Genomic DNA, 15,172 nt, shown 5'->3' with positions numbered 1-15,172 from the left:
GCTCCATATCTGCACTCAACAGATCTATGTCCATACATTCTTCATGTGAAGCAATGACCTTCAAATTTCTTGGACACATACCTAGCATTAGTATTGTAGCTTGTATTTCTATTAGGTTTGTCTTTACAAACATTTGCAGTGTGACCAGGTTTATGGCAAACAAAACAAACAGGTTTAAAGACCTTCTTACCGGTAGGCTTCTTGATCTTAGGAGCAGATTTGTTCTTAAGAGTGTTGCTCTTAGTACCAGAGGATTCACCTTTTTCAGTTGTATGAAAACCAAGTCCAAAGGTATCACCTTTCATCCTTTGTGATTGAATTTGTTCTTCAAGCAAGGTAGAACTCTTGTTGAACTTTTCTGATTTTCCATTAGCTTCGGTAAGTTGTTTGGTGAGATCTTCATTATGCTTTGATAGGTTCTCTCTCAGAGATGATGCTAATTCAAGATCTAGCTATAAGTGTATACACCTAAAAATGGTTTGAAGATAATTAATTGAATAAGCAATTATTAATTAATCCCCCTCCCTAATTTAATTGAATTCATTAGCAATTTGATTAAATTCTTCCACTCAAATACTTATTAATAAATCTAAGGATTTGTTTAATAGGTTCATTTCAATAGTCCCTTTTGATTAATTAATTCAAATTAATTAATCCCTCCTCATTTAAATTTATTTATTCTAATCTTCTAATTAATTAAAACAAATCAATTTATGAGTTGTTGAAAGTTAATTAGTCTTTTCCTATTATTTGAATTTTTAAATTCAAATTACTCACATGTCTCCTAACTTCTAACCACCTAACCTAACCACTTCTAAACCCAACCCATTCCATCGAACCCTAGGTTTAATTAAACCTATCTTAGCTTGCACATCCTAACCTCCTATGGTGTGGATACTCTTCCCTTAAGACACATGGCATTCTTGGTCCACATGTCCCCTTTCCTTAGACACTTGCCCTCTCATGAGCAAAGCTTCTTAACACTTGTCACCATAGAGATGGCAAATGCTCCCTTTCCTCCAACCTCTTTTCCACCTCCTCCAATTCACCATTGATATCTTCAGACTCAATATTGACCGTTGATTCCTGCCACCTCACCCCTGGCCTTGGAAATCCTATAAATATCCCCCATTTTGGAGAAATAATCATCCCATCTCATTTGCATTTTAGGCATTGTTACTATAGGTATAATATCTCTTAGAATGCATTTTAGGCATTGTTACTATAGGCATAATGTCTCTTAGAATATCATTTGAGCATTGTTATTATAGGCAATTGCATCTTAGATCTAGCTTAATTTGATCATTTTCTAGCATAATTGTTGAATCATGTAGCTTAATCATTCTTTTTTCTAGCTTAATTGCATCATTATCATTTCAAATTCTCCATCTAGGTGTAGTCAAGTCACTAGAATTTTCTTATCCAGATCTGAGAGCAAATCCACACTCGCATCTCTTAGGAGGCGATAGATCACTTTGATATGGTTATATCTTTCTTTGTTTTAAATTTGCTAACCATGCTTGTAATGATCTATTGAGTGTTTTGTGTTGCAACTGCAAGTATCACACTTCACAGGCATGACATCAAGTTCTCCTTATCTTCTCTTTCAACATTCAAATGCTCATGCAAGGTAGCATTTTCTCGCTTGATCTTGACAATCTCTTGATCTCTTTCCTTGATAAGATCTTAAGTAGCTCTTCTGGCTTCTAGTTACTGATGTAAGTCCCGGAGACAACTGAGAGGGGGGGGGGGTGGGGGGTGAATTAGTTGTCTAATAAATTTAAACCAAAAACTTATTAACCAACTTAATGCTTAATACCGGTAAATCAGTTAAGTATGTCGGTAAACAATGTTAACAGTAAATTGCTATACCAATAAGAATTAATGCATGAAACATAGGCACAAAGTCATCCACAACACATGACACCAATATTTGTACGTGGAAACCCTGTAAGGGGAAAAACCACGGTGGGAAACCTTACCCACAATCAAATGATACTACTGCAGATAGTAAGTGTACAAAAGGGGTCTGCACATGCAGAAAGGCCAAAAGCCTAGAGCTCACTGCTCAATCACAAATGGGAGTCACACTGACTACAGTTGGATGGTTAAATCCAATAAGAATGTACTGCACAAAATAGCATCTTCATATGCTGGATTCAGTACCAGTGTAATGCTGATATGATTCTACAAAAACCTAACTTCACCTTCAAATGATGTCTTCGTGTATGCCTCTGCTTTATCTCGCATATACCTTTTCTTAAAATCTTTTTCGCATTCCACACTTGATCTTACAAATAAGATCTTACATTTATACCATACCCTAAGACCAATTTTAGTAGGTCGGCTCTACAAGATATTACAATAAAAACATTTTACAAATAATACAATATCTGATGCAATAACCAATTGAACATGTCGGCTTAATGCATTTACAACAATAATAAATCATCTCCATAGCGTGCCATGCTGATCTAGAAAACCTACCAGTGTAACCCTAGATAACCTAGACCTATTTGCCGATAAGAGCAAATATGCAAATAAGAATATACCAATGATTATTACTTCAAAATAAAGTGTCCACATGATGTATTCGACATTACCAAGTGTCTACCATGTCATTCTAGGTACCGGTGAACATTATATCCTGTCGGTTAATCATATACCGGTAACTGTTGCACAATTTACTGTTTGCCGGTGAATGTTGCTGGATCTCCAAAGTAGGTGTTGACATCAATGACAAAACCATACCAAAATACCAACAATCTCCCCCTTTGGCATTGATGGCAACACAAGATGGAAAAACCATCAAAGTGCCAAAATAGAAATGCCAAGTGTAAAACCAACAATCTCCTTAAAATGACAATCTCTCCCCCTGGAAGCAACATGAGTTATTTTATGTTATCCTGTACCAATTTTCACCATAGATATCTCTCCTCAATTGATAATGTGTTTTTCTATATATCTCTCCCCCTTTGACATCAAATGCCAAAGCTACAAAATTTGAAGTCCATACAAAAATACCAACTACTCCCCCTGAGAAGTAGATTCCTCATCAAATACCGGAATAAAAGATTTGTCCATTTAATTCTGTCGGTTGACGACAATCATCAACTGTCTAAGTCTCTACTGGTGGAGGGATGACTCCGAGCTGATCTCTGAGATACTCAAAAGTTTCCTTGGGCAAAGGTTTTGTGAAAATATCTGCAAGTTGTTCTTTAGTATTCACATAAACCAGTTTTATCTCCTTTTCTTCAACTTTTTCCCTTAGAAAATTCAGTTTGATAGAAACATGTTTTGTTTTAGAATGTAATATTGGATTCTTAGATATATCAATTGCTGCAGTGTTATCACAATATATAGTAATAGGTTCCTTGCATTTTACCTTTATGTCTTTCAACATTTGCTTAAGCCAAAGTACCTGTGTACAGTTTGTTGCTGCTACAACATATTCTGATTCTGCTATTGATAAAGATGTACAACTCTGTTTCTTACTTAACCAAGAAACTAATCTCTTTCCAAGAAAGAATTCTCCTCCAGTGGTGCTTTTTCTATCATCCACATCTCCTGCCCAATTTGCATCTGTGTATGCACATAGATCAAAATTTTCATCTTTAGGATACCATAATCCAAGATTTGTTGTGCCTTGTAAGTACCAGAAAATCATTTTTACTGCTGATTCATGATTTTCCCTAGGATTACTCTGAAATCTAGAAACTATACATGTTGCATTCATAATATCAGGTCTGGTTTGTGTCAAATATAGTAAACCTCCTATCATAGATTTGTATCTAGTTGGATTAACAGGTGTAGATTCATCCCTTTGAGATAATTTGTCATTTGTAGTCATAGGTGTGCTTACCGGTTTAGAATTCTTCATCCCAAATTTCTTAAGTAGTTCTTTCAAGTACTTAGATTGACTCAAAAATATGCCTTTATCAGTCTGTAAAATCTGCAATCCTAAAAAGAATTTTATTTCTCTGATCATAGACATTTCAAATTCTTGCTGCATTTCAAGAGAAAATTCTTTGCATAATTCATCTTCTCCTCCAAAGATTATATCATCAACAAATACTTCAATAATCAAGATGTCATCATTAGTTACTTTGTAATATAAATTGTTATCTACATTTCCTTCAGTAAAACCAATCTTTAAAAGATACTTATCCAATCTTGCATACCAAGCTCTTGGAGCTTGTTTTAATCCATACAAAGTTTTTCTTAATCTGCAAACCATATCATTGTCATCTATCAGGGAAAATCCATCAGGTTGTTCAATATAAACTTCCTCTTCAAGATCTCCATTCAAAAATGCACATTTAATATCCATTTGATAAACTTTGTAATCCTTGTGAGCTGCAAAAGCCAAGAATAATCTAACTGCCTCAATTCTGGCTACCGGTGCAAAGGTTTCATTGTAATCAACTCCTTCTTTATGAGAATATCCCTTACACACTAGTCTTTCTTTATTTCTAACAACCTTACCATCTTCATTGAGTTTGTTTCTAAATACCCATTTGGTTCCGATTACATTTTTATTTTTAGGCTAGGGAACTAATGTCCAAGTATTATTTTTCTCAATTTGTCCTAATTCTTCTTCAGAGCTTTAACCCAAAATTTATCTTCACATGCCTCATTGATAGATAATGGTTCAATTTGAGAAATAAGACATACCTCTTCATTTGCCAATCTTCCTCTTGTCATGACTCCTTTAAATTTGCTTCCAATTATCTGATCTTCAGAATGATTCAATCTTACATACCGGGGTGTCTTAGTCTGTTGTTGTTCTTCAATTACTGTGGAATCCTCTGATGATACCGGAGTAACTGGATCATCATTCTATACCGGTGGATTTATTGTAGGTTCATTTGTCATAATTTCTATTCCTGGTTCAGAGTCTATATACCTTGAAGTTCCTCTGAATTGTTCATCAATCTTTACATTTGTACTCTCAATAATTTTTTGTAATCTTTTATTAAAACATCTATATGCTTTACTCTTAGATGAATAACCAAGAAATATTCCTTCATCACTTCTAGGATCAAACTTGCCAATATACTCATCTCTTCTAATATAACATATACCTCCAAAAATTCTGAAATACTTAAGAGTAGGAGTATTACCAAACCATAGTTCATGAGGGGTCTTACCGGTTTCACCTTTGATGTGAACTTTGTTGAATGTATAGACAGTAGTGCTTACTGCCTCTCTCCAGTACACATGTGGTAGATTTGCTTCTGATAACATACTTCTTGCTGCATCCAAAATAGTTTTGTTTTTTCTTTCAACAACTCCATTCTGTTGTGGTGTTCGAGGTGCTGATAACTGTCTTTTGATTCCATTTACTTCACAGAATGTATTAAAATCTTTAGATGTGAATTCTCCTCCTTGATCTGATCTTAAACATTTAATTTTCTTACCGGTTTCATTTTCAACCATTGCTTTGAATAGCTTGAACTTCCCAAGTGCTTCTGATTTTTCTCTGAGAAAAGTAACCCAACACATTCTAGAATAATCATCAATAATTAGCATGAAATATCTATCACCTTGTAAGCTTTTAGTTCTAGCTGGACCACATAAATCAGTGTGAATTAATTCAAGGGCATTATTGGATTTTTCTGGAATACTTTTGAAACTAGCTCTAACTTGTTTTCCAAATTGACATTCCTTGCAAATTGTATTCTGAGGTTTCACAATTTTAGGTAGATCTCTAACTACCTTAGAAGTACTGATTTTTACCATGCAATCAAAATTTATAGGACATAGTCTTTTATGTCATAGCCAACTTTCATCTATATGTGCAATTAAGCATGCCTTTTCACTATTATTCAAATGAAAGATATTACCTCTAGTCTGATTACCGGTTGCAATTTCCAAACTAGTTCTATTCATGATTTTGCATTTTCCATTTTTAAATTGTAAATGAAAACCTTTCTCAACTAATTGACCAACACTTAAAAGATTATGTTTTAATCCTTCAACATAGTAGACATTTCCAGTGTTATGTTTACCATCAAGAGATATTGAACCCTTACCTTTGATTGAACAGGCTTTGTCATCTCCGAATCTTACTAAACCTCCATTGTATTCTTGAAAGTTCAAGAATTTACCTTTGTCTCCAGTCATGTGATGTGAGCATCCTGAGTCAATAATCCATTCATCCTTTGATTCAACTTTAGCTGCAAGGGCTTGTTCTACCGGTTGAGCAATAGGTACCGGTTGATCTTCTGTAAGACCCATCCATTGTCTGTTGGATCCTCATCAAAATCATCAGTCACACCTTCATCAACAATGTAACAATATTTATCTTTGTTTTTCTTAAATCTGTATCTCTGATATTCAGGATTAGGTTTGTATGTTCTTCTAGCTTCTTCTCTTAGTCTAGCATGTCTATCAGGGCATCTTGAAGCCATATGACCAATCTTATTACAGTTAAAACATTTAAAGGGTGCTTTACCTTCATACTTACTTCCAATTGGGCCTTTTGGCATTTTTCTTGCAAATAGTGCTTCAAGTTCTTCAAGCTCTTCATTCTCCTTCCTGGTTTCTTCAAGTTCTCTTACATAAAAGGATCTCTAGTCTGATTTGTCAAAGGATGGAGCAGATGATGTTGATGCTTTGAAGGCCAAATCAGTTTTTATAGTAGTAACAGGACCAAATTCCTCAATTTCAAAAGCTGAAAGTTTTCCAATCAATGTATCCCTAGTTACTGATGTATTAGGCATTGTTCTCAACTCATTTATAGCAGTAACCTTCATTTTATATGCCGGTGGAAAACCTCTTAAGATTTTTGAAACAATCTCATCTTCACTCAAGGTTCCTCCACAACATTTGATACCCAAAACAATTTCATTTACTCTTTCCATAAAAGCAGAAATCCTTTCATCTTCTTCCATTTTCAGATGTTCATACCTGACTCAGAAGCTTTCAAGTTTTGCAATTTTGACTGTGGAATCCCCTTCATTCAGTGTTTCCAAATGATCCCAAATAGCTTTTGCAGTGGACCTATCTGATAATCCCATGATTTGTTGATCTGATAATGTGCTCAAGAGTGCTTCTCTTGCTTTGCAATCATTTTCTTCATCTTTAGCTAAAGTAGTGGGAGCAATCTGACCAGCTATAGCAGCAGTATAACCATTCTTAGTAACTTCCCAGATGTCTTTACCAATGCAATTCAAATGTGTCTCCATTCTGATTTTCCATATCCCATAGTTGGTTCCATCAAGTTTAGGACTATCCTTTCTGAAATAATTAGTAGACATTGGATCTCCTCAAGTTGTTAAACTTCTGCAAAAAGAGGACTAGGCTCTGATACCAATTGTAGGTCCCAGAGACAACTGAGAGAGGGGGGGGGGGGGGGGGGGGGGTGAATTAGTTGTCTAATAAATTCAAACCAAAAACTTATTAACCAACTTAATGCTTAATACCAGTAAATTAGTTAAGTATGCCAATAAACAATGTTAACAATAAATTGCTATACCGGTAAGAATTAATGCATGAAACATAAGCACAAAGTCATCCACAACACATGACACCAATATTTGTACGTGGAAACCCTGTAAGGGGAAAAACCATGGTGGGAAACCTTACCCACAATCAGATGATACTACTGCAAATAGTAAGTGTACAAAAGGGGTCTGCACATGCAGAAAGGCCAACAGCCTAGAGCTCACTGCTCAATCACAAATGGGAGTCACACTGACTACAGTTGGATGGTTAAATCCAATAAGAATGTACTGCACAAAATAGCATCTTCATATGCTAGATTCAGTACCGATGTAATGCTAATATGCTTCTACAAAAACCTAACTTCACCTTCAAATGATGTCTTCGTGTATGCCTCTGCTTTATCTCGCATATACCTTTTCTTAAAATCTTTTTCACATTCCACACTTGATCTTACAAATAAGATCTTACATTTATACCATACCCTAAGACCAATTTTAGTAGGTCGGCTCTACAAGATATTACAATAAAAACATTTTACAAATAATACAATATCCGATGCAATAATCAATTGAACATGTCGGCTTAATGCATTTACAACAATAATAAATCATCTCCATAGCGTGCCATGCTGATCTGGAAAACCTGTCGGTGTAACCCTAGATAACCTGGACCTATTTTCCAGTAAGAGAAAATATGCAAATAAGAATATACCAATGATTATTACTTCAAAATAAAGTGTCCACATGATGTCTTCGACATTACCAAGTGTCTTCCATGTCATTCCAGGTACCGGTGAACATTATATCCTATCGGTTAATCATATACCGGTAACTGTTGCACAGTTTACTGTTTGCCGGTGAATGTTGTTGGATCTCCAAAGTAGGTGTATTTAGTAGGTGTTCACATCAATGACAAAACCATACCAAAATACCAACACCTGACTCATGCGGATAGTAAGACCTTTCAGCTCTCTCCTCAGGTTTAGCTTTTCACCGTTTAACTTTTCAACTTCCTCGGCTAAAGCATCAATATTGGCCTTATCTGAAGAACTATTATCAAATATCTCTAACAGTTGTTTAGTAAGCTCTCTCCTTTTGACTTGTGAATCTTTCAATTTGACCCTAAGGGTTTCAAGCTCATTTCTGCTAGCTTCTAGCTCTCTAGCCATCTCAAAGTAGCTCATGTCCCCCATGGTGGTTTCAAGGTTCTCTTCTAAGCGATTAGGCTTCAAAGAAGTAAGGCTCTGATACTAATTGATGGACTTGAAAAACACTGAGAGGGGGGGTGAATTAGTGACACCAAAAATAAAACTACTTCAAACACTAACCGGTAGATGAAATTAACAAAAAAATTAAACACAATGTAATCCAAAATGATATAACAACATCCACATTAAGTAAAACATCCACCATAACACAAGTGTTTGTACATGGGAAAACCAAATAGGTAAAAACCATGGTGAGATGGAACTCACAAGTTAAATATCTGCAGTAATAGATAACTGACCGGTTAGGGTCTACAAAGTGCTCTGCTAGGAGCAAATTTTGTTAGAGATCCCAAAACTTGATTAGAAGCTTATACCCTATTAAAGGTAGTGCCCTGTTAGGAGTAACCTCGGTGGAGAATTTTTGAATCCAAACTAATGGATCACCCTATTAGAGGATTTGTACAAAGAAGCTTGTTAGAGCTTACCCGGTTAGGGGATTTGAATTCTGCTGTGATTGTTAGAAAACAATAGGATTGGTTTGATCTATCTGAGTAGCACAATACTTGCTTGATCATATCCTTGTAGACATTTTCAACACTGTTCCTCTACATACTATGCAACTTAACTCTTTTGACTTTCGCACACAACATATCACTTTCACTCATATGAAATAATTCATTGTAATGGCAATATATAGACATTAAGATTTCATGTCGGCCCCAAAGAAATCATAACACAATTTCCTAGGTGCAGTGTATCTAGTCAAGTGATCATAACTCATCACAAAAATACCGCCAAAATTTGTCGGTGGGATAACTCATTACGATTTGTGGTAACTCATCAAAAAATCAACAAATACCAGTTGGAACAATCAATACCGGTTAGAGTTAAATATATGAAGTGTTATCCTTAAATCTTCCGATATAATCTCTGCTTGATCTTCATGTTGATGTCGACTAATGTGTATCCACTAGTTGTCTTCTATGCATATACCGGTTTGTCACAAAGTACCGGTTAGAGATAAAACTCTTAGTATAACCTCTAGCATACTGGTTGTAGTATGAACAAATTGAAGTTACACCGGTAGACACTATAAACATATGTGTGTGTATGTGTTTCATCAATGACAACATATGATGAATATATTACAATCATCATCAAGCCAACAATCATATGTCAATAAATTTCACCATATGCATATACAAATCATAATAGCATCACATCCTACACACCCCACTTATTAGTATCTCATATAAGCATTTTCATCCTTGTATAAACCATAAAAAAATGCATTCCATCATGTATATAGTGTATCATATAAGTAATCATGGAACAACATGCATACATAAAAACATTAAAAGCACAAAAACAAATGCATCACATCATATCTCATTACATCATCGTAGGCATCATAGAATCATAATACAACATGCATCATAACATAAACTACATAATCATATAGAAAACATACATATACTACATCATCATAATCATAAAGCATATAGAAGCATCACATAAGAACACTTGCATATAATCACCGCAAAGGATAGGTCATCTCATATATATATATATATATATATATATATATACGAAAAATATCAGTGTCATGATACAATGATGTCAAAATATCACATATGGCTACAAAATCACTCGAAGGTGTCTACATAATCATACAACAAAACTGATACAAACTAGATCCAAGAGAGCTATGATGAACTCCCTCTTGGAGCCAACAAGTCTCGAAGGAATCTAAGTTCTCAAAGTCCCAACCCCAGGATCATCTCATTTGTCTCCCCTTCCTGTTGATGGTGGTGCAGGTGGACCCATAACATCCCCACTAAATGTTGCTCATCTATTTCGTCCTGTGGTCATCGAATGGGAATCTCTCTTGTAGCTGCCTACCCTCAGGTATGGAGGAACTGATGCATAATATAAGTTCCTCCAGTATGCTATCTCCTCTCATGCCTAGAGATAAAGAAAATCCTTCTTCAGAGTCACTTGATGTTGCAGCCCATCCAACCCTCAATGTCTCCTCTAGGGTTGTATACCGCGATATGGCCTTGTCTCTCTCCCTCTGCATCTCGGCTAGTTGTCACCTCAATCGAGTCACTTCTCTCTCGAGATCATCGATATCATCAACTTGTCCCTACGTGAGATCTCGTAGCATGAGAAGCTCATCCTCCTCCTCATCTCCTCCATAGGATCCCTCTACTTGTCCACTTTGCTCTGGTGCACCCTGTCCCTGTGCCTGTCTCTATCCAACTTGTAGTTGTCCCTATGCCTGAGCTGGAACCTGTAATGGTTGTCCTCCTCTCCCTCTGGGTTGCCTCAGTGGTCTACCTCCCTCCCCACCTCATTATGCTCCCTCTACTCTCCCCCCATCCCTTTGCCCTCCTCTACCCCACACAATCCTCCTCGCCCCTCCTCTCCTCCGCCTCCTCCATTGGCCACCTCCATCCTCACTGTCATCCTCCTCCTCTGCAAGCATGGGCTCTCCAGGATCCGTTAGTCATGAAAATGGATGTGCCTCAAAATATGCTCTGTACTCATCATCCATCCCTACATCAAATATATCCAGCAAAATGTCCCATGGCATAGCTACCATCTCCTGGAACTGAGTAACTGTTGCATCATATGACAAAATTGGCCTCTAGTGAGCTTACACTCTGACAGTTCGTGCAAACTTTCTTGACCCCCATGGAATCTATTGTCTCCTATCGAACTGCCTAGTAACCCTGTCTATCAAATGCCTATCCAAAATATAATGATTCATCCCAATGAGATACTTTTTGTGGAAACAAAATGGTAGCTTTGTGGTATCCTCCTCCCAGGCCTTGCAATCAGTATACGACTGCCATGTAACACTGTCTATATCATCAATGACGTGCCACCATTACTCTACCTTCCCAATCCATGGTTGGGAAGTAATCATGCTATATAGGTGTACATATGCCTGCATGTGTCCCCTAAATATAAAATAGATTGACCTTGTCACTGCTATATGCTCATAGACCCATACCTGTAGTAATGTCACCCCACACCCTAACCTGTAGCCACCAAGGTAAACAAATTGATGAAGATCATGGTATAGGTGCACTGGTACATAGGGCCCCCATGCAAATATCCTCCTCTCAGTGAGTAGGATCTCCAGTGTCCTCCCCCATCTGATAGCTAATCCACATGTCACTCTGTCGGGACATAGATACCCACTGATCATCCCTCCTAACACTGTTGCCAATGTCCATCCGCTAGAATACATGGCATCCCAACTCAAATGTCCTGGTTTGAGCTCTAGATTTGGGTCTCCAAAGACTTGTTAGAGTGCATTTGTCTCCTTCCTGGTCATATACTACTAGATCTCCATGGATCGATATCTGTAGTATCCTATAAACATCCTCTAATGTAATTGATATCCCACCAGTCGACAAATAAAATGTGCACATCTCCGAGTGCCACCTCTCTCTAAGAGCAATCAACAGTCTTGTGTTGGTCCGAATCTTTGGCATAAACATCGCATGGGGTGAACTCACAATGTTGGTTCCCACTTTTACATACATCCCAATTTTTGCTAAAATCATACCTTTTAAAAAAAATATAATGATTTAAGCTTTAAGAGGTCCCATTTGAAGTAATTAATTGAAGAGAGTTAGATCAAAGGCTCTTAGATCAAAATTTCTTGGATAGAACCTCTCTTCTTCTAAATCATACTTGCAATGGAGTCTCCTTTGCATCTATCAAATGCTAATAAAAAAACAATTTTACATTAGCTTTTGGGGGGTCAAATGAACTTATTTAGAAGTTTTGTTTTTCTAAGTATTTAGCTCTTATTATAACCTTTCCAAATAGTATAATTTTTAATATATTTAATTTCATTAATATATTTTTATTTTATTTCTTATGAATGTAGGGTTTTCACCGAACATGAACTTCTTTGTTCAATGCTAATGGAAAAATAGTAAATGTCACCCAAAATATTCTGAAAAATATTTATGCACTAGGTATTGAAGTCCTCTTTCCAAAAAAAAAAAGAATATTGATTTTCGTTACATATAGAACAAGTTATGTAATATCAAATGGACATATGTCAAAATTACAGTTAACTCAACTTCAAATCTTCATAAAATATTAAATATTGAAGGTAATGTTACAAAACCAATTGCAAACACTAGATATGGATGTTACAAAACCAAATTAGAAAGAATTACATTCATATCTATTATAGAACAAAAGTTATGCTATACAGAGTGAGTATCAATCTTTAAAAATGTTGTTTTTTTGAAAAAAAAACTAGTTTTCGAGGGAGATAGAAAAATGGAAGCAAATTGACTCCAAAAATTATCAAAAAAATATTTTTAGAATCTACATACAAAATGACACAAATAACTAGTTCACATCATCTACAAAATCCTTACAATTTAGAAGTAATAGGTGTTTGAACCTGAAGTTTTTTTTGAAAATGAATATTGTAGTGTCAAAGTTGGCAAAAAAGTGTAACCCACTATTGTGGGTTCACCTGTGCCTTAGTCCCATAGTATCAATGGCGACATGATCATCGCCGGTTAAATTTGGTCATAATCACTAAGTCAATGGGAATCTCTCTCATGACTCTAGCTGGGGCAAGTCCTCCTGCATCCAGTCAAACCAATCATGTCAATCCTAGTGGTACTCATGTTTATCACATAGTGCTACATAGTTTATCCTATCTATCCTAGTGCTTATGTTTATCACACGACACTACAACCTATTTTTCTAAGAGCACTCATCAAATTTTATCAATTCGACAACTTATCCTATACTTAGCTTAGCAAACCTATCTATTTTAGGGAACTTGTTGAGTGAGTCCTCTCAGTAGTTTATCCAATTGGCAACACATTTTTGTCACAAAATTGTCAATTCTAGCCTTGTTTCTAGTTTGTCTACTCTAGGGCACCTGTTTGAGTGATTCCTCTCGGTAGTTTATCTAATTGACAACATATGTTCATCACATAACTGACAATTTTTGCCTTTTCTAGACATAGACACATTTTTGCCATGCAAATGTGCCTTTACCAAACACATATGTGTTTCTGCATCATAGACATGCTTTATCAGCACAAACGTGACACTGCTAGACCTAAACGTGCTTTGGCATCACAAATGCACTTGTTAATCACAGATGCGACACTACTTTACATGTGATTTTTTGATGTAGATGTGTTTGTTTATCACATATGCGAACATACTTGACATAGACGTGATCATGTGAGTAAATGTGTGCAAACCTAACCTAAATGTGCCTATTTGTCACAGACGCGGTCAAACCTAACCTAGACGCATTTCTAGCCTAATTACCGATTCCATGTTTTTATTAAACTACTCCTAGAATGCATTAAATGTGTCATAAATGCAAAACATACAAAGCACAGTCAGGGTAAATACTAGCTCACCTATGTCATCTAGCCACTGGAACTGCCAAACGAGATCGAATCTATGAAGCCCCCTGTCATCTCTCCTGTATGAAGATGTTTTTCCTTTGAGCCTGCGTATATAGGCTGCTCAACCCTAGTCTACCATTTCAATTCTTCCTTCCAGAGTCAGTCTTTTTCCCGCGTAACCTTGTTATCCTATCCTATTAGTCATTTCTAGCCTTTCTTTCTTATCGACAGATTGTCTGCACTTTTTTTCCATCCAATCTCTCGATGGGGCATATCATTCCCATCTTGGGGCAACTTTGTATCGGTTTATTTTATCTTCTTTGAGCCAACACGACAGACTACATTGTCTTAAAAAGGGGCAAAATGTAGACACCTAAAATTGTCATGTTAATTAAATAAATATTTTTATTTATTTAATTATTTTATCTTAAGTCTTTTATTAATTGAATAATTATTTATTTATTTAATTAATTCATTTATCCTTTTCTAAGACTTTCCTCATTTAAATAAATATTTTTATTTATTTAAATTATTCTTTCTCCTAAATTAAATAAATATTTTATTTATTTAATTGGTCCCACTTCCTTTATTAATTCAATAAATCTTTACTTATTTAATTAATTCATTAGCTTTTTCCTATATGACACATGTCATTCATTATTTTATTATTTCTTCTACCTACCCTTTAATCCTAGCCGACCATTTATTTCTTTCACCTCTTAATCTTATCCTTCCATTTTCCAAAGCATCTTCTATATAAGAGGATTCTTTCTCTCTTTCTAACACCTAATGCATCTACCTAATCAATACTTTATGAAATCAAGCCTACTTGCAATTGTTGGCATTTTGATGATGTTTGTACTTAGTTGTGATTGTCATTGATGGACACACACTTATTTGTTGTATGAGTTATTCTCAACCGGTAGTATGTGGTGTATTGTTCAAACCGGTATTATATGCCAATGTATGCATAGTCTTTGTTTGTACAAGACTATCGGTTTTGCAGAAGGAGCTTACCGGTCAAAGCATGACCGAGGACCTCAAGCGGTACAAGGACCCCAAGCGACAGTCAATCTTTTTAAGATCGAAACACTATGTTCCA

Source organism: Cryptomeria japonica, chromosome 11 (genome assembly GCF_030272615.1).
Source record: "Cryptomeria japonica chromosome 11, Sugi_1.0, whole genome shotgun sequence".
NCBI classification, from domain to species: domain Eukaryota; kingdom Viridiplantae; phylum Streptophyta; class Pinopsida; order Cupressales; family Cupressaceae; genus Cryptomeria; species Cryptomeria japonica.
The sequence above is the reverse complement of the archived record's forward strand: the minus strand, read 5'-3'. Positions refer to the sequence as shown.